This window comes from Tupaia chinensis, unplaced genomic scaffold (genome assembly GCF_000334495.1).
Source record: "Tupaia chinensis unplaced genomic scaffold, TupChi_1.0 Scaffold144269_1, whole genome shotgun sequence".
In the NCBI taxonomy this organism is placed as follows: Eukaryota; Metazoa; Chordata; class Mammalia; order Scandentia; family Tupaiidae; genus Tupaia; species Tupaia belangeri.
In genome coordinates, this window is record NW_006204127.1 from 1,541,702 (window position 1) to 1,564,084 (window position 22,383).

Genomic DNA, 22,383 nt, shown 5'->3' on the forward strand with positions numbered 1-22,383 from the left:
TGCAAAACCGTAAGTGTAATATACCAAATTAACAGAAAGAAAGATAAAAACCATATGATCTTCTCAAGTGATGTAGAAAAGAGCATTTGACAAAATACAACCTTCCTTTATGATTAAGACTCAGAAAAATTGCCATAGAAGAATCATTTCTCAGCACAATAAAAGCCATATATGAAAAATCTACAGCTGATATTATGAATGGGGGAAAGTTAAAAGCTTTTCCACTAAAATCTGGTACAAGACAAGGCTGTTCCATTCCTATTCAATATAGTACTGGAAGTCCTAGTAAATGAGATCAGACAAGAGAAGGAAATAAAAGGCATTCCAACAAGGAAAGAAGAGCTGAAATGATCTCTGTTTGCAGATGACATGATTATATATGTAGAAGACTCAATAGTATCCACGAAAAAAACTCCTCTAAGTAATAAATGCATAAAGTGGCAGGATGCAAAATTAACTTACAGTATAAAAGTCTATAACATTTCTATATACAAACAAGAAACAGACAGAGACAGAACTCAAGAAAGCAATCCCATTTACCACAGCCACAAAAAGTATAGGATACTTAGGAATAAAAGTAAACAAGGAATAAAACTAACAAAGGAAGTAAAAGACTTCTACAAGGAAAACAATGAAAACCTTAAAAAGGAAATCAAAAAGGATACAAAAAAGTAGGATATTCCATGTTCCTGAATTGGCAGAATTAATATAATCCAAACGGCAATCCTACCCAAATTAACCTACATATTTAATGCAATTCCTATAAAATTACAAGAGACATTCTTCACAGATCTAGAAAAGACAATCATAGAATTTGACTGGAATCATAAGAGATCCCATATTGCCAAAGCCATCTTGTACAAGAAAAGTGGAGTGGGTAGCATCTCAATCCCTAACTTCAAAATATATTGCAAAGCTGTAATAATCAAAATAGCATGGTACTGACACAAAAATAAACATGAGGATCAATGGAACAGAGTAGAGACCCCAGAAATAAACCCAAAAATATACAGCCAACTCATCTTTGATAAAGGGTACCAGTCAATCCAGTGGGAAAAGGAAGACCTCTTTAGCAAGTGGTGTTGGAAAACTGGGTATCCACCTGCAGAAAGATGAATCTGAACCACTGTCGCCATTAACAAAAATCAACTCAAAGTGGATCAAAGATCTAAACCTAAGACCACAAACTATAAAACTACTGTGGAAAACACAAGGGAGATTCTGGGAGACATTGGAGTAGGCAAAGACTTCTTAAATCAGACTGCCAAAGTACAGTCGATAATTCCCAAAATAGACAAGTGGGACTATATCAGACTAAGAAGTTTCTGTATAGCAAAGGACACTGTAATTAATGTGAATTGACGACCCTTGGAATGGGAGATAATTTTTGGTAACTTTGTCTCAGATAAGGGACTGATAACCAGAATGCACAGAGAACTCAAGTGGCTTACCCAGAAGAAAATGATTAATCCAGTTAAAAGATAGGAAAATGAACTGAATAAACAACTCCCTAAGGAAGACATATGAAAAATCGAAAAGCATATAAGAAAATGTTCAACATCCCCCATCATAAGGGAGATGCAGATCAAAACCACAAGGAGATACCACTTAATCCCAGTCAGAATGGTGAAGATTAAAAAACAAGCAGACAAAAATAAATAAATAAATAAATAAAAACGGTAAGTGCTGGAGGGGATGTGGTGAAAGGGGAACACTACTACATTGTTGGTGGGAATGTAAATTAGTCCAGCCACTGTGGAGAACAATATAGAGGTTTATCAAAGACCTTCAAATAGAACTAATATATGATCCAGCAATTCTACTCCTGGGTATCTACCCAAAGGATAGGAGAATGCTCAGTCGGAAAAGTGTTTGCACAACTATATTTATTGCAGCATTATTCACAATCACTAAGACATGGGACCAACCCAAATGTTCACAAATAGATGAATGGACTAAAAAATTGTGACACATATACTCCATGGAATACTATTCAACCATAAAAAACAAGTCCATGGAATGTGATAGAAAGTGGATGAATATGGAATATTTGTTGCTGAGTGAAGTAAGTCAAGCTATGAAAAAGAGACATTGTATGTCTCCACTTAACATACATAGACTGTCTGCACTCCATGGTAGAGACTGAAAGTATAAAGGACATATATGCATTAAAAATTGTTATGGACACTAGGGCCAAAGTGAAAGGAGAGTAGGAGAGGTGAAGAGTGTAGGAAGGGAAATTTGGGGGAAAAAATAGACATAAGACATTTTTAAGACACAGATATGGTTTATTACCTGTCAATGGTGATGTGTATAGTGTTTTAACAGGGTTCGACTGAGGTGAAGTCATGCTGGTGGGACAGTCATGCTGGGTGAAGTCTCTTTACAATCTAAATGATGTACAGCACTTAAAAGTATAAATAATAATAATTAAAGAAAAAAATCAATCTTTACTCTGCAGACTTACAAGAAAATAGACCTGTATACACACTGTGGAACCAGACTGTATAGCTAGCTATGTGGAATTTTTATTTTGAGAATTAATTGCTTTGTTTATTGCAGATTTTCTGTAGCCATAAAGGAAAAAAAGAAAAGAAAAAAGATGTCGCAAGCAGGCCCCACTCAATTGCTATTTGTAGTGTCGGAATTCAAATTCATATTCCCAATTTGCATATTCTAGTTAAGTTCAGGTTTTTATTGTAATAAATTGTTGGAAATTCAGGGAAAAAGTATCCAGGGTCTCAGCTGAGTAGACCTGAAGGGTGGTGTAACTCAATAGCCGGGGCCTGCATTACCTGAAGGTTCCCTCCGTCACATACGTCACATACGTCACATACGTGTGGAGACTGGTACTGGCTCTCAGGATATGCACCTGAGGCTGTTGGCCAAAATCTTATCTCACTCATTTCCAGCTGCTTTTGCAGAGTACCACTGCCCAGGGGGTTTAAAGAACAAAAATTTATCTATCATGGTTCTGGAGCCTGGGAAGTCTAAGACCAAGCCATTGGCAGTTTAGCATCTGGTGAGAGCCTGATTCCTGGTTTTCAGACAGCCATTTTCTAGTTGTCCCCTCACATGTTAAAGAATAGAGAGAGGGGGACCAGCAGCTAGCGTAATGGCTATGTCGCTGAACTCCCATGTAGCCGACCATGGTTCAAGTCCTGGACATGGTGGTTTAAACTCACACCAGGTGCATGTGCATGCATGCCCAAGACCCCAAGAGGAGAATGGAGGAGAAGGGATTGTGGCGTGGCCATCCCCCCGGGGGGGTGATTTCTCGCTTTCTGTCTCTATGTCTCTGTCTGTCTGTCTGGCGAGCACACGCTCCCTATAGCAAAAAACCTCCCCCCAAAAAAAAAAAGAAATAAGAGAGGTGCATGCATGCCCAAGACCCCAAGAGGAGAATGGAGGAGAAGGGATTGTGGCGTGGCCATCCCCCCGGGGGGGTGATTTCTCGCTTTCTGTCTCTATGTCTCTGTCTGTCTGTCTGGCGAGCACACGCTCCCTATAGCAAAAAACCTCCCCCCAAAAAAAAAAAGAATAGAGAGAGAGAGAGATCTTTTTTAGGGGCACTAATTCCACTAATGAGGGCCCCACCAACATGACCTGATCATTTCCCAAAGGCCTACCTCCTAATGCCATTGCACTAGGGGCCAGGATCTCAGCTTGGGAAGACTAGAGGAGACACATTTAGTACACAGCAAATACCTACATGTGTACATGTACTCTGGAGACTTCCAGGAGGCTGCTTGGGCTCACTCACAGCATAGTCTGGAGATTCCAGAAGACAGTCTTCACTGAAAATTAGCAATTCACTCATTCCACGAATCTGGCTCATTCCCTGTTTTGAAAGAAGACAGCACCACACACATACATACCTCTTGAAAAATGAAAATGTCTACTTTTGACCTTAATATTCTTCACTCACAACTAAGATAAATGCTATAAAAAGAGGCAGAAAATAATTGCTAGCTTCTAGTTAGTATCTCAACAGTGAAATGATATCATGTCTTCTAATCATTTCATTAATAACAAGAAAACAGACATCTGCCGACCATTCACCCATGTCAAATATTTTTCAAAGAACTTCTTATGCCTCTTCACTCTGTCACATAGGTTGTCCCTCCTTAGCCATGCTAAGCTCTGTGTATGAGGGACTCACATCCTGCCTCCCCATGTTACTAGGCGATGCACCCCAGACCAAGAACAGAAGGAGGAGGCAAACTCCTGGGCTGCGGGGAGAGGGGAGTGACACGATGAATGGTAGAATCCACAGTAAATAGACACGAGAGCGATATACAAGAATATTCCCTGGGGCAAACTTTTTCTATTGCACAGTACAGTAAGTAAGAATACAGCAACAGTTGAATCAATCTCAGTAAAGTATCTTCCTGCAGTCAGAGGAGGGATGGTGGAGAGACATCATGTTTAAATGAGACGCGGAGAAGTAGAGAGGAATGACCAGCTCATGGGAGCCTGGCTTAGGGGATATCTTGTTTAACAATCAACCTCAAAGTAAAAAGCAATGTTTGGTGACCCAGAAACATGCCTACAAATTGGATTGTGCTGATGTATCTGCTCTACCTGAATGACAGTAATATTTCTCACTGAAAATAAGTAGGTTGGCATTTCCAGCATTTCTGGAAACAGGTTTTGCAGTGCGATTAGCAAAATCAGATCGCTGAGGGGGGCTGGTGCAGGGCCACCATGTTGTAGCTGAACAGTAATGATGACACTGAAGATGTTTTGCTGTTTGATGCCGAAGAAGAGATAACTAATAGACCAAAAAAAAATCCCAAATGAGACATCCAGTGGCATCATTTTTCCATTTATTCTTTCGAGTCAGTGCAATCATAGTCTATCTTCCTTGAGAATTGCTCAGCAGCAGCTTTATTGCCTGTATGGCGACGATTATCTTGTTATTGTCATGTGACTTTTGGGCAGTGAAGAACATCACAGGTCGACTAATGGTTGGCCTACATTGGTGGAATCATATTGATGAAGATGGAAAGAGCCATTGGGTGTTTGAACCCAGGAAGACATCCCCTCAAGAGAATAAAACTCTTTCAAAGGCTGAATCAAGAATCTTTTGGTTACGACTTATTGCCTGGCCAGTGCTGTGGGTGGTTTTTGCCTTTAGTGCTCTCTTCTCCTTCAGAGTAAAGTGGCTGGCGGTGGTTATCATGGGAGTTGCACTACAAGGTGCCAACCTATATGGTTACATCAGGTGTGAAGTGGGCAGCAGGAGGAACTTAACCAGTATGGGCTACCTCGTATCTTGGAAAGCAGTCTTTAAGACAAAATACCGGCGATGATCAGAATTCCTAAATAGAAAACTTATGTATTTTTGTCACATTGGGAAACAATCTATGGGATTCTTGACTGAATCTTTTAGAGCTTAATCCATGTTGCAAAGAGGAGTGTCGGGTTGTTTTTCCACTTAAAAACTATTTATAAAGAGGGAAAGTCATTAAGTTTTTGTTTTCTTTCTAGCAGGTGGGACTAGAGAGTATGGTGTCACTAGAAACATGCTCACAATCTGTTTCATGGTGTACACATGTCCGCACATGCTCATGTGAGACCAGTATAGCCCACATTAATCAAAGTGTGTGTATTCACTTACACGCGTTCTAGAGACCTTTGCATTTTTAGCCATAGAACGTAGGAGGATGTTCTTAGTTCATCTTAAAGCTCTAAGTGCTTATATATTATTTCTTATAGATTATCTTCAGAAGTAAGTTTTGCTTCTATGGTAAGAGTGAACACTTTGACCTTATGTGTTGGAAATAATTGTTATTTTAAAATATGTACTTCATGGTGAAATTTCTTATACATAAGCAAGCACGTGGAAAACCACATTTGGGCCAGTGGTATTTCTAGTTTCTGAAATTTTGTTCATTTTTCTTCGTAACAAGTAATTTGCTCAAGGCCCAATTAATAAAAATGGAATCCTAATAGTCTATGTTTATGGGATACCCAGAGATTGCTGCTCTTCTAGTTATTTTATGGAAAGGATAGCCAGACTTGACTTTGGAACTTCTTGGAAGCTTCTCAGTGATTGTTGGACTAATAAAATCTTTTTCCACTACAGGAGTATTATTCTTATGTCATAATGAGAATAATCATTTAAATACTTGGCATAGTGAATGCCTAACACATTTTGTGAGTGTATTTTCTTTTTCTTGCTATAATGGGAATATTGTAAATCATACATTTGTATTAATTATACTTCTTAAAGAAAAGCAATATATGTAACTGTAAACTAACCCAATCTATAAACTGTTGAACCCAGACTTTGTTGGAGTCTTTTAGTAGCAGATTATGTTGTGAATGTATTTGTAAATTGTTAAAAAAAATTTTTAAGGATGTTTTGTTCAATTGAATAAGTATCTATTGGGTTGACAGCTTTGAGGGTGCATAACTTTATATTTGTATAAAATTCCACTGTTTACAAAGCAAAAAAAAAAAAACATCAGATCGCTGAGCCTACATCCTACGGGATGGGCATCAATTCAGTCCAGAGGTCTCGGACCCTGGCCGGCTGATTGTCCTCTGGTGGCACCCACACTTCATGGCGCAAAGCCCTAGAACAGCCTCAAGGTCAAAATTGTCAAGAGGAAGGTACACCACAAAATCTGAAGCCATGTTTTGCGGTCGCTGCTGTCTCCTTTATGGGCTCATAGTTCTGCAGGTGCATAATGTCCGTTTCTCAGGGTCCTTCTGCTCCCTTTCCTCCTCACTCTTCACTGGCTTCAATTTCTTTCTCATCCACTTCTGTCGCTCCTTTGTTATCATTCAGGATCCCAACAGGAAAGAGACGGCTGACCCAGGTTAAACCATGAAGAAGTTATTTAAAAAGAAGTTATTTACGAAGGAATGGACAGGACATAGAGTGCAGTAGCTCAGGCCTAGGGTGCAGGAGGAAGGATTGCCATCCCTGGACCAGTGCACTGGCCAAGAACAAAGAGAGATGACTCAGACTTAGGGAAGATTGTGTCAAGAGTCACCATGAGAGCAGCAGTGGCCTTCCACTGCAGACAGAGCCAGACCAAGGCAACCTCCAAGAGAGGGAAATAAATACATTTGGCCGCTCTCTCCTTCCTCCACAGATCTCTCTCTGAACACCATAAGCAATGCTGCCTTTGTTTCCACCTTTTCAAGGCTGAGAGTGGCAAACAGTCTGATTAGGACAGTATCTCCCCCCAGGGCCCAGGGCAAACATGCTTATTGTCTATCACAAAATCTGGGTGCCCTAAACTCAGGGTTCTTCTGCTCAGGTGTTCCTTGGCCTTCTTCACAGCACACTGTGGACATCAAGGCTTGGGAAACAGACCCAAGAAAATGCTGATACCCTGCCTTCTGCTGTGCTGTGGTGTGGCCTTTTGTCCCTGAACGGGGGCCCCAGATCTTCTGTCGCCTCCACGGTACAGTGGTGAGCTAACTCATCTGTTTATAAGAGGGTGGACTCTCAGGATATTTGCAGTTCTCAACAGGGATCTCTACTGGCACACCCTAATCTGAAGGCCGAGGGCAGAGAAATCTGTTGATTAACCCACAGTGGTCAACTTCCTGGAGTGGGAACAGGGTGGAAGAACACGAGTGGTGCAATGCACGGACCAGGGAAATGTGTCTGTCACACCATCTAAATGCCACTGGCTGTCAAATCTGTACCTCTAGACCTGCTGAAATATATCCTAAGCTCCTGACTCATACACCTAACCCTCCACTGGCTTTCCTGTGGGTGTCATGAGGTTTTTAGTGTCAGAGAATGACACTATCGTTGTCCAGGTGCACCCTGCATGGTATTCCCGACTCCTGCCTTCTCACTCCTCAAGTGTCATTCCATCAGTGCAAGGGCAGTCCTCTCTGCCGGCTCATTCTCTCCATCCCTGCGATCACCGGACTTGCTCGGGCCCACACCGTCTCACTTGGGATTACCCGACAGCCTGCTCATACACACCTCATCTGACTGTGTCTCTCTCCCATCACATGCCTCTCTTCACGTTTTCCTCTCCTCTTTGAGTGGGTAACTCTCTCACCCTTCAGGTCGCTGAGCAGACCGCCCCTGACTGCTCACCCCACGGTATATTCCCCCTGCCCGTCAGGGCTCTCTGTGAAAGTAGGCCTAAATCTGATTCCTTCACCATGGTGATCTCAGCTCTGAGCACAACGCCAGAGGGTAAGCTCCAATAAAGACGAGTCGCATGAATGCGTACCATGGGACACACCGCTTAGGCTCGGGAACAGCTGAATACGAAGCACCTTCAGAGTGCTCCTGGTGTGGGTGCTCACTAGATGTGCAGAAACTACTCAGAATGTTGGCTCGTGTAACCTTTTTCTGAGAATGTTTGGGGATTTTTGACAAAATGAGAAAATGTCCAAAGAAATATGTACTTACAAGTATACTGTGTAATTAGATAAAATAACTTTGAAGTATTCACTGGACTGAAATGAAGATTGGCTATTCAAATATTTTTCACGATCTTATTAGCATTTTTCTGAATCCCAAAACATCACTTTGAAAAAGCAGGTGACATTCCTTTATAGCAATTTAAATCTAAATTAATGTAGCAGAAACAAAATGATAATTGGAACTATAACTGAGGCATTTTTATTCATATTCCAAAGCATTTACTCTCACCCATAACTGAGAGCTTTGACTTTCTAGTTTTAATATCTTTTTTGAATATTTAAGAATAAGTGCATAAACTGAAAAATAAGGATTAGCGCCACATGAGTAAACGTGTAACATAATTTATCTGTCACTATCTTAATGCTTTGAGAACAAGAAGTTTAACTCCCTCATTTTAATCTATGAAGGTCCAGTGTTAACACTGCATGAACGCAAGCATTAGTATCTTCATTTTCTATTCTAATCGAGAACTGCGATAAAGAGTGAGCATGTGAGGCCACCTCATGGCCTAGTAGGTGAGGTGACTAGATCCCACATGGTCAACCATACGGTTCAAGTCCTGGATCCAGCCTGAGAAACATACCAGGTTTGTGTGTGTGAGTGCCCCAAATCCTGACAGGTTGCAGAAATGGAGAAGGGACTGCAGTGCGACCATCTCCCATTGGGGGTGCTTTCTCACTTTCTCTCTCTTTTTCTCTCTTTCTGGCAAGTGCATGTGCCCTCTGGCAAAATTTTTAAAAGAGAGAGAGAGCATGTGTACCACGTAGGACCGTGTGGGGTTTGTTCTTGTAGGCAGCCCCTCCACACCTGGACCACGCGAAGGAAATGCATCTTTCCATCTTACTCAGATTCCAAGGCTGTGCCGGCAGCCGCTGGGTGGTGACTCTCCCGCTGAGAAACAGAAACAAATTTCGAAGGGTTTATTTTGAGGAGGGCATGTCCCTATGTCACCATATGCTCAACTTGACTGGGCTGCTCGTTTAACTGACCAATTTTTTTTTTTTCAGTATACCTCTTTCTCTTTTATGTTCTTTGTGGGAAGAAAAACTGAAAGAAAGAGCAGACCAACTTCCCCTGTCTTCTCACTGGAACCCCTTTCTCGTCCCACATAGAGGAAAGAGGGGTCTGAGGTGGTGGAATTGTGCATGAGAATCATAGCAGGGGAGTGGATGGTGCCTGAGCTCTGTCCCTGACCTGTTGTCATTTAATCTTTCTTTAACTCAGTTTCCAAAATTAAACAAAATATGACTGAAAGGATTGACTCTGAGATCCTTTAAGCTCTCTAGTTTCTATCGCTGGAAAAAGAAAACCGTAAGTACCAGTTTTTTTCTAATTCTACACATGTGTAACTTAGTTCTGTTTCACACCTGAAAGCTTCTCATTGGTAATTGGTTTTAAAAACAATGAAGATAGGAACCAGCAGATGGCAAAATGTTTACATTGCTAGACTCTCACGTAGTCAACCGTTGTTCGAGTCCTGGAGTTGGCAGCTTAAAACTCACGCCAGGTGTGTGTGCAAGCCCAAAATCCCGAGAGGAGAAGGGATTGCAGTGTGACCACCCTTCCTGGGGGTGATTTCTCGCCTCTGTCTCTGGTAAGCGCATGTGCCCTATAGGAAAATCTCTTAAAATAATAATAATAATGAAGATCATTTTAAAATGAAACAAATAAAAAAGTCATACTTGAGGGGAGACTTGTTTCCATTTGTTCTTTTTTATGAGTTGGTCGCTGGTTCCTGTGCCTGTAAATTTGGACACTCCTTTTGGTGTGGCTTCGGCCTATGCCTCCAGAATGGATGGGTCTCGATTGCTAGCCCTCACCTGGAACTGGTCACACTGGGGTCCCTGGCCAGCAGACTGAGAAATTTAAGATGACAAGAGTCAGCTCAGCAGATGAAAACCATTTCTTATGAAGCCAAATAACATATTTATATAAAAAGTAGTTGTTTTGTAGAACAAACAAACAAAGCTGGTGAGAAGAGTGGCATGATTTGACAGGTTTCGCAGATCTGGTATCTGGCTTAACAGGAAACAACGATGTTTTTATATCCCATCTGGTAAAAGGTGTTGCTTTGCTGGGAGTATATGGAAAAATATCTGATCTCACCCAAGTACAGAGCTGGAAACCAGAGTATTTTAATCAGCTTTTAGTTTAATTGTGGATATCTAACAGCCATATGAACTGATCGAAAACAAAATATGTAATATATTGTTAAAAAAAAACAGGTAGGTCAATATGTAAATGTTTTAAAAGAGTACGAGTTTTTATCTGAATATGTAGATATGGGCATACAAGCATAGGACGGTTTCATAAGGAGTAAATGTTATTTAGCCCCTACACTAATTCTGTATGTTATAAGTAATATATAATATTTCTTATATTGTTATTATATCTATTTAACCTCTATAATAAACTTCGGGGAGTACAGTTCAAAAAAGTATGAATTATGGATATAACTTCCTTTCTTACGCGATGTATGCATAAAAGCCAAGCTTTCCAATGCAAAGCTGTATACTTAACAACAACAAAAAAGTTTTCTAAATTCAAAAGGATATTATACAAATATTTTATAAAACATTTTCTAAATTGTATGTTTCCCCCAAAATACTAAAGACCTTCCTGTAAACTCTGGGGTATGAATTCCTGCTATACACGATGGCGACACAATGTCCTTCCTAGGGTGGGAAGGACAGGGGAGATGAGAGCAGCCCTCAGCCCTGTCTATGACTGGGTGGGGAGGGATGTGGGTAAAATAACATCTCAGAGAAGTTTGGGGGCATGTGACCCATGTGTCATAAAAAATTTGAGGAGAGATAGCCTTGTGGGTTATACTCAGCCAATACGGAGCAGGGCAATAAAGTTGTATTCTTCAGCCAACACACCCTTAAATGGACTGGGAATACGAAATCAAACTGCCTCTGTGTACAAATGGCCTCTGACGTACAATGCTTTGCTCCCACTTTTAGGACCTTTAGATAGTGCGAGCTACCATTTGTATTTTGTTTTTAAAAACTGACAATTTGGGACCAGCAGTTAGTGTAATGGCTATGTCGCTGGACTCCCATGTAGTCGACCACAGTTCTCGTCCCGGACCTGGTGGCTTAAACTTACGCTGGGTGTGTGTGCGTGCATGCCCAAGATCCTGAGAGGAGAATGGAGAAGGGGTTGCGGTGTGGCCATCCCTCCGGGGCAGGGGGGTGTGGTGATTTCTCGCTTTCTGTCTCTCTGTGTCTCTCTGTCTGGCGAGCACACGCACCCTATAGCAAAAACCTCTCAAAAAAAGAAAAAAAAAAAGAAAGAAAAAAATCTGACAATTTGGCTTACAATAAAGATAGTGTTCTGGAACCAGCAGTTAGCGTAATGGCTATGTCGCTGGACTCCCACGTAGTCGACTGCGGTTCGAGTCCCGGACCCAGTGGCTTAAACTCACGCCGGGCGTGTGTGTGTGCGTGCCCAAGATCCCGAGAGGAGAATGGAGAAGGGATTGTGGCGTGGCCATCCCCCCCGGAGGGGTGATTTCTTGCTTTCTGTCTCTATGTCTCTCTCTGTCTGTCTGGCGAGCGCACGCGCCCTATAGCAAAAATCTCTGCAAAAAAAAAAAAAAAAAGATAGTGTTCCGGCTCTTACCTTCACTGCAGCCGTCAATACACTACGGCATGCAGTCAGTACTTTCTCAGAAAACTGGCTCTGTAGTCCAGCGTCGTAGCGCAGTAGTTAAGACATGCATCCAGAGGCAGGTCCCCTCTGGCCAACTGCAGTTCAAACCCTGGCCCCGCAACTTGACAGATATGCCTGGCACGTGTGTGCACGCCCAAACCCTGATGGGACGTGGAAATGGGGGAAAGGGGTGCAGTGTGGCCAGCTTCCCCAGGAGAAACCTTCTGCTCTCCTTCCTCTCTCTTTCTCTTTCTCTCTCAGGCAAGTGGCACACCCTCTAGGAGCTCAATAAAGAAAAATAAGAAAACAAAAATAAATGTAAAAAGAAGAAATAAGAACATAGATTTTGTGTGTGATGTTTCCCAGCTGTAGGCTACATGCGAGTGCTCTGAGCACATGTGCTGTATGTTAGGCTAAGTACGGTGATCTGTAGGTTACATACGTTAGACACATGGTTTTTCTTTTCTTTTTTTTTTTTTTTTTTTTTTTTTGGAGAGGTTTTTGCTATAGGGCGCGTGCGCTCACCAGACAGAGAGAGACAGAGAGACAGAAAGCGAGAAATCACTCCCTGGAGGGATGGCCACGCCACAATCCCTTCTCCTCCATTCTCCTCTAGGGATCTTGGGCACGCACGCACACACACCCAGCATGAGTTTAAGCCACCGGGTCCGAGACTCGAACCGCGGCCGACTACGTGGGAGTCCAGCGACATAGCCATTATGCTAACTGCTGGTCCCCATTAGATACATTTTGACTTAACATTATTTTCCTTTAATTCTTTACTATAGAGCATGTGCACTTGCCATAGAGAGAGAGGGAAAATGAGAAATCACCCGCCAGGGGAGGATCCCACGGCAACTCCCTCTCCTCCATCCTCCTCTCAGGACTTTCGGGCATGCATGCTCACATACCTGCTGTGATTGTCAAGTTGTCAGATCCAGGATTTGAACCATGCAGCCAGACATGTGGGATTCAGGACCTTAACCGCCAAGCCACGTGCTGGCCCACAACTTTACAATATTTTCAACTTACAATGGGTTTATTGGAACATAGCTGATGTAAGTAGTGGACTATCTGTAATAACAAACTAGAAATACATTGACTACCTCCCCATGATACTAAAGAAATCAGAATCTATACTAATCTACACATTTTTAACCATCGGTAAAACATCATCAGCCATTTCAATCTATGTTGCTGGGTTCCATCAGCACAATTTAAATAATGATAAAATCTTAGAGTCTTTGCTTCTCTAAAAACCAAGATATTAGATATTCATAATTATATGTATTCTCATCCAAATCTATTTTCTTCATTTTATAAAGAGAAAGGTAAAATTTGTTGGACATAATTCTTAATTTGCAATTTTTGTTATATATTTTTTATTTTACTTCAAGTTCTTTTATACATTCAATCACATTATTTAGCTTGTAAAGTGAATAGTCCAACGTGGACTTCTCCCCAGTCCAGTTGATAAGGCTATAAAGTTATCCTCAATAAATAATACCTCATTTCTTTGTCCTATTAATGCTATGCCTCTCTATTTTTCTCCTTAATGTCCTTCCTCAGACTCTACTCCTTCACTCACCCTCTTCCCACCCTGTGACTGGTATTCACAACCAATTATTGTGTTTCTATATCCTTTAGTCACTCAGTTTTGGTCATAGAGTGTGGACGTCACTATATATTAAGTGGAAACATACAATGTCTCTCCTTCATAGCCTGGCTTGCTTCACTCAGCCACAAACCTTCCATATTCATCCACTTTCTGTCAAAAGCCAGGGTCTTTTTTTTTTTTTTTTTTTTGTTTTCTAAACCGCGTGTTTTTTTTTTTTTTTTTTTTTTTTGGTTGAGTATATGAGCCACAGTTTTTCAATCCAATCATCTGTTCATGGGCATTCGGGTTGGTTCCATGTCTCAGCAATTGTGAATAATGCCACACTTAGTATCGATGTGCAAGCACTTTTCTGATTAAGAATTCTTCTATCCTTTGGGTAGATACCAAGGAGTGGGATTGCTGGATCATATGGTAGTTTTATATGTAGATTTTTGAGGAATCTCCAAATTGTTCTCTGCAGTGAATGGACCAATTTACACTCCCACCAACAGTGTAAGAAAGCACCCCTTTCACAACATCCCCACCAGCACTTCTCATTTTTTTTTTTTTTAATCTTAGTCTTTCTGACTGGGGTTAGGTGGTATCTCATTGTTGTTTGGATCTGCATTTCTTTTACAGTGATAGATGTTGAGTATTTTTTTCAAATGCCTTTTGGCTATTTGTATGTCATCCTTAGAGAGTGGTTTTCTCAACTCATTCTCCCATCTTTTAATAGGGTTGATCATCTTTCTTTGGGACAGCTGCTCAGAGTTCCTTGTGTATTCTGGATATCAGTCCCTTATCTGACGCATAGTTTACAAAAATATTTTCCCATTCTCAGGGCTGTTGATTCACACTAATTACTGTGTCTTTTGCCATAAAGAAACTTCTAAGGCTGATGTAATCCCACTTGCCTATTTTGGAGATTATTGACTGTGCTTTGGGGGTCTTATTTAAGAAGTCTTTCCTTGCCCCAACGTCTCCCAGAGTTTCCACAGTGTTTTCCAGGAGCAGTTATATAGTGTTAGGTCTTAGATTTAGATATTTGATTAACCGTGACTTAATTTTTGTCAGAGATAAGAGGTGGGGGTTCAGATTCATCTTTCTGCAGGTAGAAATCCAGTTTTTCCATCACCATTTACTGAAGAGATTTTCTTTTTCCCACTGGATTGACTGGTACCCCTTGTCAAGTATCAGTTGACTGTATGTTTGAGAATTTATTTCTGGAGATTCTATTCTGTTCCATTGGTCCACATGACTGTTTCTGTGCCAGTACCATGCTGTTTTGATTACCATAGCTTTGTAGTATATTTTTGGATATGGGAGTGAGATGCTGCCCACTCCACTCTTCTTGGGCAGAATTGCTTTGGCAATACTGGGTCTTTTGTGATTCCAGACAAATGTTATGATTGTCTTTTATAGATCTGTGAAGAATATCTCAGACACTTTGATTGGGATTGTGTAAAGTATGTAGATTAATTTGGGTAGACTTGCCACTTTGATTATATTAATTCTTCCAATCCAGGAACATGGGATGTCCTTCCACTTTTTTGTGTCATTGTCAATTTCTTTTTTAAGCTTCTCATAGTTTTCCCTGTGCAGCTCTTTAACTTCTTTGGTTAGATTTATTCCTAGGTACCTTATAGTTTTTATGGCTACCATGAATGGAATAAATTTTTTCAGTTCTATCTCAGTCTGCCTGTTATTTGTATATAGAAATGCTATAGATTTCTGTATGTTGATTTTATATCCTGCAACTTTACTGTATTCCTGTATTACTTCCAGTAATTTTTCCATGGAGATCATTGGGTCTTCTATGTATACTGTCATCTGCAAATAGAGAGAGTTTCACCTCTTCTTTTCCTATTTGAATGCCTTTTATTTTTTCCTCTTTTCTGATTGCGTTGGCTAGGACTTCCAGTACTATATTGAAAAGGAGTGGAGAAAGTGGGCATCCTTGTCTTGTACCCATTTTTAGTGGAAATACTTTCAGCTTTTCTCCATTCAGGATGATGCTCACTCTGCATTTTTCTTGGATAGCTTTTATTTTGTTGAGAAATGGCCCTTCTATGTCAATTTTGCTGAGAGTCTTGATCATGAAGGGATGTTATAACTTTTTCAAATGCTTTTTCTGCATCAATTGATATGACATGGTTTTTATCTTGATTTCTGTTGATATGATGTATTACTGGTTTTGCATATGTTGAACCAACCTTGAAGTCCTGGAATAAAGCCTACCTTATCATGGTGTATGATCTTTTTTATAAGTTGTTGGATATGATTTGCTAATATCTTGTTGAGAATCTTTGCATCTATATTCATCAGAGATCTTGGTCTATAATTTTCCTTCCTTGTCCTGTCTTATCTGTTTTAAGGTTACGGGTGATAGATTCATAGAATGAATAAGGGAGAGAGTCACCCTTTTGGATCTTTAGAAATAACTTGAGCAGAATAGGGGTTAACTCTTCGTTGAACGTTTTGTAGAATTCAGAGGTGAATTGATCAGGGCTAGGGCTTTTCTTTGTTGGAAGGTTATTTATAACTGATTCAATATCCTGGCTTGTTATGGGCCTATTTGGACTTTCTATATCCTCCTGGCTCACTCATACGTGTCCAGGAATTTGTCCACCTCATCCAGATTGTCCTGTTTCTTGGCCTATAGTTGTTCACAGTATCCTCTAATGATGTTTTGTATTTCTACTTTGTCTGTTGTTATTTTGCCTGCTTCATTGCAGATTTGATTCACCTGGTTCCTTTTTTCTTCTTAATAAGTCTCACTAGTGGTGTATCAATTTTGTTTATCTTTTCAAAGAACCAGGTTTTACTTTCATTTATTTTCTGTATAGTTCATTTTTTTCTATTTCATTTATTTCTACTCGTATCTTTATTATTTCCTTTCTCCTGGAATATTTTGGATCTTTTTGCTGTTGTTTTCCCAATTCTCTAAGGCAAGATATTAGGTGATCCATTAGCCTTTTTTCCGTCTTCTTCTTATGTGCCCTAATTGCTATGAACTTCCTTCTTATGACTGCTTTAGCAGTGTACCAAAGATTATGGAAAGTCGTGTCCTAATTGTCATCGGCTTTTATGAATCTTTATTTCAGTCTTTATTTCTTCGGTAGTAGTGGAGTCATTCAAGAGTAGGGTATTTAGTTTCCTCGTATTTTAGTATTTTTGAGGATTTCTCTTGAAAATAAACTCAATTTAATTCCATCAAGGTCAGAGAAGATGCTGGATATAGTTTCTATGTCTCTGAATCTGTAGAGGCTTGCTTTGTGTCCTACGATGTGGTCAATCTTTGAAAAGGTTCCATGTCAGAGTGAGAAAAAAAGTGTATCTCTTGGTTTTTGAATGGAAAGTTCTATAGATGTCTGTTAAGTCCATTTGATTTATGGTATCATTTAGATCCTTTATCTCTTTACCTATTTTTTCTCTAGATGATCTGTCCAGAGTGCATAATATGGTGTTGAGGTCTTGAACAATTAGTGTGTTGCAGTCTATCTCCCCTTTTAGATCTAACAGTCTTTCCTTCACATATTTGGGTGCTCTTGTGTTAGGTGCATAGATATTTATAAGCGTTATATCTTCTTGGTCTATACAGCCTTTTACTATGATATAGAGCCCTTCTTTGTCTCTTCGATCAGTTTTTGTTTTAAAGCCTATTTTGTCAGAAATTAGTATAGCAACTTCAGCCCTTTTTTGGTTTCCATTTGTGTCGAAAATATTTTTCCAACCTTTCACTTCAGTCTATGTATGTCTTTGTCCATAAGGTGGGTTTCCTGAAGGCAACAGATAGTTTCTGGGTTTTTTTTGTTTTGTTTTTTGTTTTTTGTTTTTATTTTTGTTTTTGTTTTGTTTTGTTTTGCTTTGTTTTGTTTTTTTCCATTCAGCCAGTCTGTATCTCTTGACTGGAGAATGTAATCCATTAACATTCAATGTTATTATCCATGTTACAGGATCTGTACTGACGTTTAAGTTGGCCATTGTCTTAGTTGCCTGTTATTTCTTTGTTTCTGGCTGTTAATTGTTTAGTTTTCTTGGAACAGAACTTCAGAGTTTCTTGAAGAGCTGGTCTGGTGTTGGCAAATTCTTTCAGATTTTGTTCGTGTGAGAAGATTTTAATCTTTTTTTCCCATATGAAGGATAATCTTGCAGGACATAATAGTCTTGGTTGAAATAGTTTCTCTCTTAATACTTTCAATATGTCTTCCCATTCTTTCCTTGCTTGCATTGTTTCTGTTGAGAGGTCCGGTGTTAGCCTGATGGGATGGCCTTTGCAAGTCACTTGTCGTTTTCTCTTGCCAGTTTCAGTATCATGTCTTAATCTGTGGTCTTAGACAGCCTGCTAAGATGTGCTTTGGGGAAGATCTTCTGGGGTTGATTTTATTTGGGGTTCTTTGTATTTCTTGGGTCTTTATGTTTGAGTGCCTCTCTAGACTTGGGAAATTTTCTTCCAGGATTTCATGGAATAGATTTTCCATGTCATTATTAGTTTCTTCACCTTCTGGGATGCCAATTATTCTGATGTTTGGGCATCTAATGGAATCTAGTATTTCTTGTACATTATCCTCGTGTTTTTTTTGGTGTTGTCATTTTCTCTATTTTTTGGGTGTTTTTTTCTAGGTCAGAGGTTTTATCCTCTACATCAGAGATTCCATCTTCAGCATGGTCTAATTGACTTTTAATACTTTCAAAAGAGTTTTTGATTTCCTGTATTACAAACTTCATCTCTAATAGTTCCACCTGATTCTTCTTCATAGTGTGCATTTCTTCTTTCATATCATGGAAGGGCTTCCTAATCTCCTGTAGTTCGTTGTCTCTTTTCTGTTATAACTCATAGAATTTGGTCACCATGAATGTTCTAATTCTTTGTCTGACATTTTAGTAATGTCCTCCATTTTTACAAGAGATGGAGGGGAGTTACCTTTTTCCTTTGGTGGAAACATGTTTCTTTGTTTATTCAGACCTGAGGCTCTGCCTCTACTTCTAGCCTTTGGAAGATGTATTCACTTTTGAATACCTCTTACGGGAACATTTCTCTGACTAGGAGTAAGTATGTTTCCCTTTTGCTGGGAATTGATGTTTGCTGAAGTCTCTCTTCTGCTGTTTTTACCAGTGTGGTCTCCAGAGGGGTACTCTACTGAGGTGTCTGAAAAGCAGTATCTCCTTTTTCACAGGTGGATCAGTACAAGGGAGGATCCCAGAGAAACTTACATTACTAGGGAATTTCAGATATCTGATTCTAAACCTGTCTAGTCCTTCTGGTAGGGTCGAAGATGAAGAGGAGAGGATAATATGAGACAAAATAAAAGACAACAGAGAAATAAAGAAAAAGTTGTTCGCCAAGCATTAGCACAATGCGCGATTTTGCCGGAGGCCTGTAGCTGGAACTGGAGCCTGCTGCAGGGGAAAGGACTGTCTGTGGGAGGAGGCAGAAGAGGGTATTAACAAGAGAATGAAGAAGTGCAAAGTAAAAAAAAAGGCAGAAAAGAAAATCTAGCTACCTACCTAGGGGCTGGGGTCTTGGGCTGGAGAGTCTGGATGTGAGGGGGGTGGAGGCGGCAGTGGTGCCCCTGCCTCAGTATCCTCTGCTGGACAGAGGCCTGTCAACCTCCCTCTTTTGACTGCTTTTGCAGTATTCCAAAGATTATGGAAACTCATGTCCTCATGTCATCGGCTTTCATGAATCTTTTAATTTCAGTCTTTATTTCTTTAGTAATTGTGAAGTCATTCAGGAGTAGGTTATTTAGTTTCCATATATTTGATTATGTTTGAGGATTTTTCTTGAAGTTAAAATCAAGTCTAATTCCATCATGGTTGAAGAAGATCCTGGATATAGTTTCTATGCCTTTGAATCTGTAGAGGCTAGCTTTGTGGCCTATCATGTGGTCAGTCTTCAAAAACGTTCCATGTGGGGAACCAGCAGTTAGCGTAATGGCTATGTCGCTGGACTCCCACGTAGTCGACCGTGGTTCGTGTCCCGGACCCGGTGGCTTAAAACTCACGCCGGGCGCGTGTGCGTGCGTGCCCAAGATCCTGAGAGGAGAATGGAGGAGAAGGGATTGTGGCGTGACCATCCCCCCTGGGGGGTGATTTCTCGCTTTCTGTCTCTATGTCTCTCTCTGTCTGTCTGGCGAGCGCACGCGCCCTACAGTGAAAATCTCTCAAAAACAAACAAACAAACAAACAAACAAACAAAACGTTCCATGTGGGGGTGAGAAAAAAGTGTATCTCATGGTTTTTGGGTAGAAAGTTCTATAGGTATCTGTTAAGTCCATTTGATTTATGGTTTCATTTAGATCCTTTATCTCTTTAACTATTTTTTCTCTAGATGAACTGTCTATAGGGAATAGGAACTGTTTAGGTCTCCAACAATTAGTGTGTTGCAGTGTATCTCTCCTTTTAGATCTAACAGTCTTTCCTTCACGTATTTGGATGCTCCTGTGTTAGGTGCATACATATTTATAAGCGTTATATCTTCTTGATTGATTAACCCTTTTGTTACAATATAGTGCCCTTCTTTGTCTCTTCAAATTTTCTGTTTTAAAGCCTGTTTTGCCAGAAATTAGTATCATGACTCCAGAAATTAGTATCATGACTCCAGCTCTTTTTGTTTCCCCTTTGCATTGGAAACCTTTTTTAACCCTTCACTTTTAGTTTTCATATGTCTTTAGCCATTAGGTGGGTTTCCTGTAGGCAACAGATTAGAGGGTTTTTGGATTTTTTAATCCATTCAGCCAGTCTGTGTCTCTTGATTGGAGAATTTAATCCATTAACATTCAATGTTATTATCGATATTTTTGGACTTGTTCTGATGTTTAAGGTGGCCACTGTCTTGGTTGTCTTTTATTCTCTTATTTCTGGCCGTTCATTATTTAGTTTCCCTGGAACAGGAGTCTCTTCAGAGTTTCCTGAAGAGCTGATCTGGTGTTGGCAAATTCTTTCAGGTTTTGTCTTAGAAGATTTTAATCTTTTTTTTTTTTTTTTTTCCCAGATGATTGCAGGATATAATCATCTTGGTTGAAATGGTTTCTCTCTTAACACTTTCAATATGTCTTCCCATTCTTTCTTTGCTTGCATTGTTTCTGTTGAAAGGTCCAGTGTTAGCCTGATGGGATGACCTTTGTAAGTCACTTGTCTTTTCTCTCTTGCCAGTTTTAGTATCTTGTCTTTATCTGTGGTCTTGTCCAGTCTGGCTAAGATGTGCCTTGGGGAAGATCACTTTGGGTTGATTCTATTTGGAGTCCTTTGTATTTCTTTGCTCTGGATGTCTGAGTGCCTCTCAAGACTTGAGAAGTTTTCTGCCAGGATTTCGTGGAACAGATTTTTCCATGCCCTTATTAGTTTCTTCACTTTCTGAGATACCTATTATTTGGATGTTTGGACATTTAATGGAATCTAGTATTTCTCGTATATTATCCTTGAGATTTTTGTTATTTTCTCGACTTTTTGGGTGTTTTTTTTTCTAGGTCTCAAAGGTTTTATCTTCTACATCAGAGATTCAATCTTCAGCATGGTCTAATCGACTTTTAATACTTTCGAGAGAGTTTTTGATTTCCTATATTGCAGACTTCATCTCTAATAGTTCCATCTGATTCTTTCTTATAGTGTCCATTTCTTCTTTCCTATCGTGGAAGGACTTCCTATCTCCTGTAGTTCATTGTGTCTTTTCTGTTCCAACTCATAGAATTTAGTCACCATGAATGTTCTAAATTCTTTCTTTGACATTTTGGTAATTTCCTCTGTTTTTATGTTGTTGTTGTTTGTTTGTTTGTTTTTGAGAGATGAAGGGGGAGTTGCTGTGTTCTTTTGATGGAGACATTTCCTCTGTTTTTATGTTGTTGTTGTTTGTTTGTTTGTTTTTGAGAGATGAAGGGGGAGTTGCTGTGTTCTTTTGATGGAGACATATTTCCTGGTTTATTCAGACCTGAGGCTCTTCTACTTCTAGCCATTGGGAGAATGTATCCACTTTTGAATACCTCTTAGGAGAACGTTTCTTCGACTAGGAGCAAGTGTATTTCCCTTTTGCTGGGGACTGATGTGTGCCAAAGTCTCTCTTCTGTTGTGTTTAACAATGTGGTCCCAAAGGGAGTATTCTATTCAGGTGTCTGAAGAGTAGTATCTCCTTTTTGCTGGTGGTTCAGTAAAAGAGAGGATCCCAGGAAGCCTTATAATACTAGGGTACTTCAGAACTGTGATTCTAGACCTGTCTAGTCCCTCTGGGAGGGTGGAGGATTAGAAGATGATAATACAAGAGGGGGAAAAATGAGTACGAAGGAGAATAAAGGAAAAAGTTGTGGCACGCGATGTCACCAAGGGCCTTTAGGTGGAACTGGGGCTCTGCTGGAGAGTGGAAGCCAGTATTTCTGAGAGGGGAGGGTCCTAGGGCTAGGAGAGCTGGAGCTGGGGCTGGAGGCAGTGGTGCCCTAGCCTCAGTGTCCCTTGCTGGCCAGGAGCCTGTAGATGGAACTGGACTTACTTTGCAATTTTAAAAATCCTGCCTGAGAAACTGTAGAGATTTTTCCATTTACTTTTGGATGGTCACATTTTGTTTTTGTCCCAGAAAAATAAGTTTGTCCAGTTACCCCAGACTGACATTTGTGTCAAACTGACCATACTTCCTGGGCATCTTGGTGTAGCTATAGCAGTCAAATTAAAGAACTGAGGTTTTTCAAATGACTGCTGTCCATGGACTGACATGGAAACCTGCGCCTCT

The 22,383-nt window shown here is 40.2% G+C and overlaps 1 long non-coding RNA gene and 1 pseudogene across 1 annotated transcript in view; one reads left to right on the forward strand and one right to left on the reverse strand.

Moving 5' to 3' along the window:
- LOC114005689 (uncharacterized) overlaps positions 1–22,383 on the reverse strand; it is a 241,624-nt gene that overhangs the window by 119,368 nt on the left and 99,873 nt on the right. The gene's annotated exons all lie outside the window — the stretch shown is intronic.
- Positions 4,801–5,315, forward strand: LOC102489631 (Golgi apparatus membrane protein TVP23 homolog B pseudogene; annotated as a pseudogene).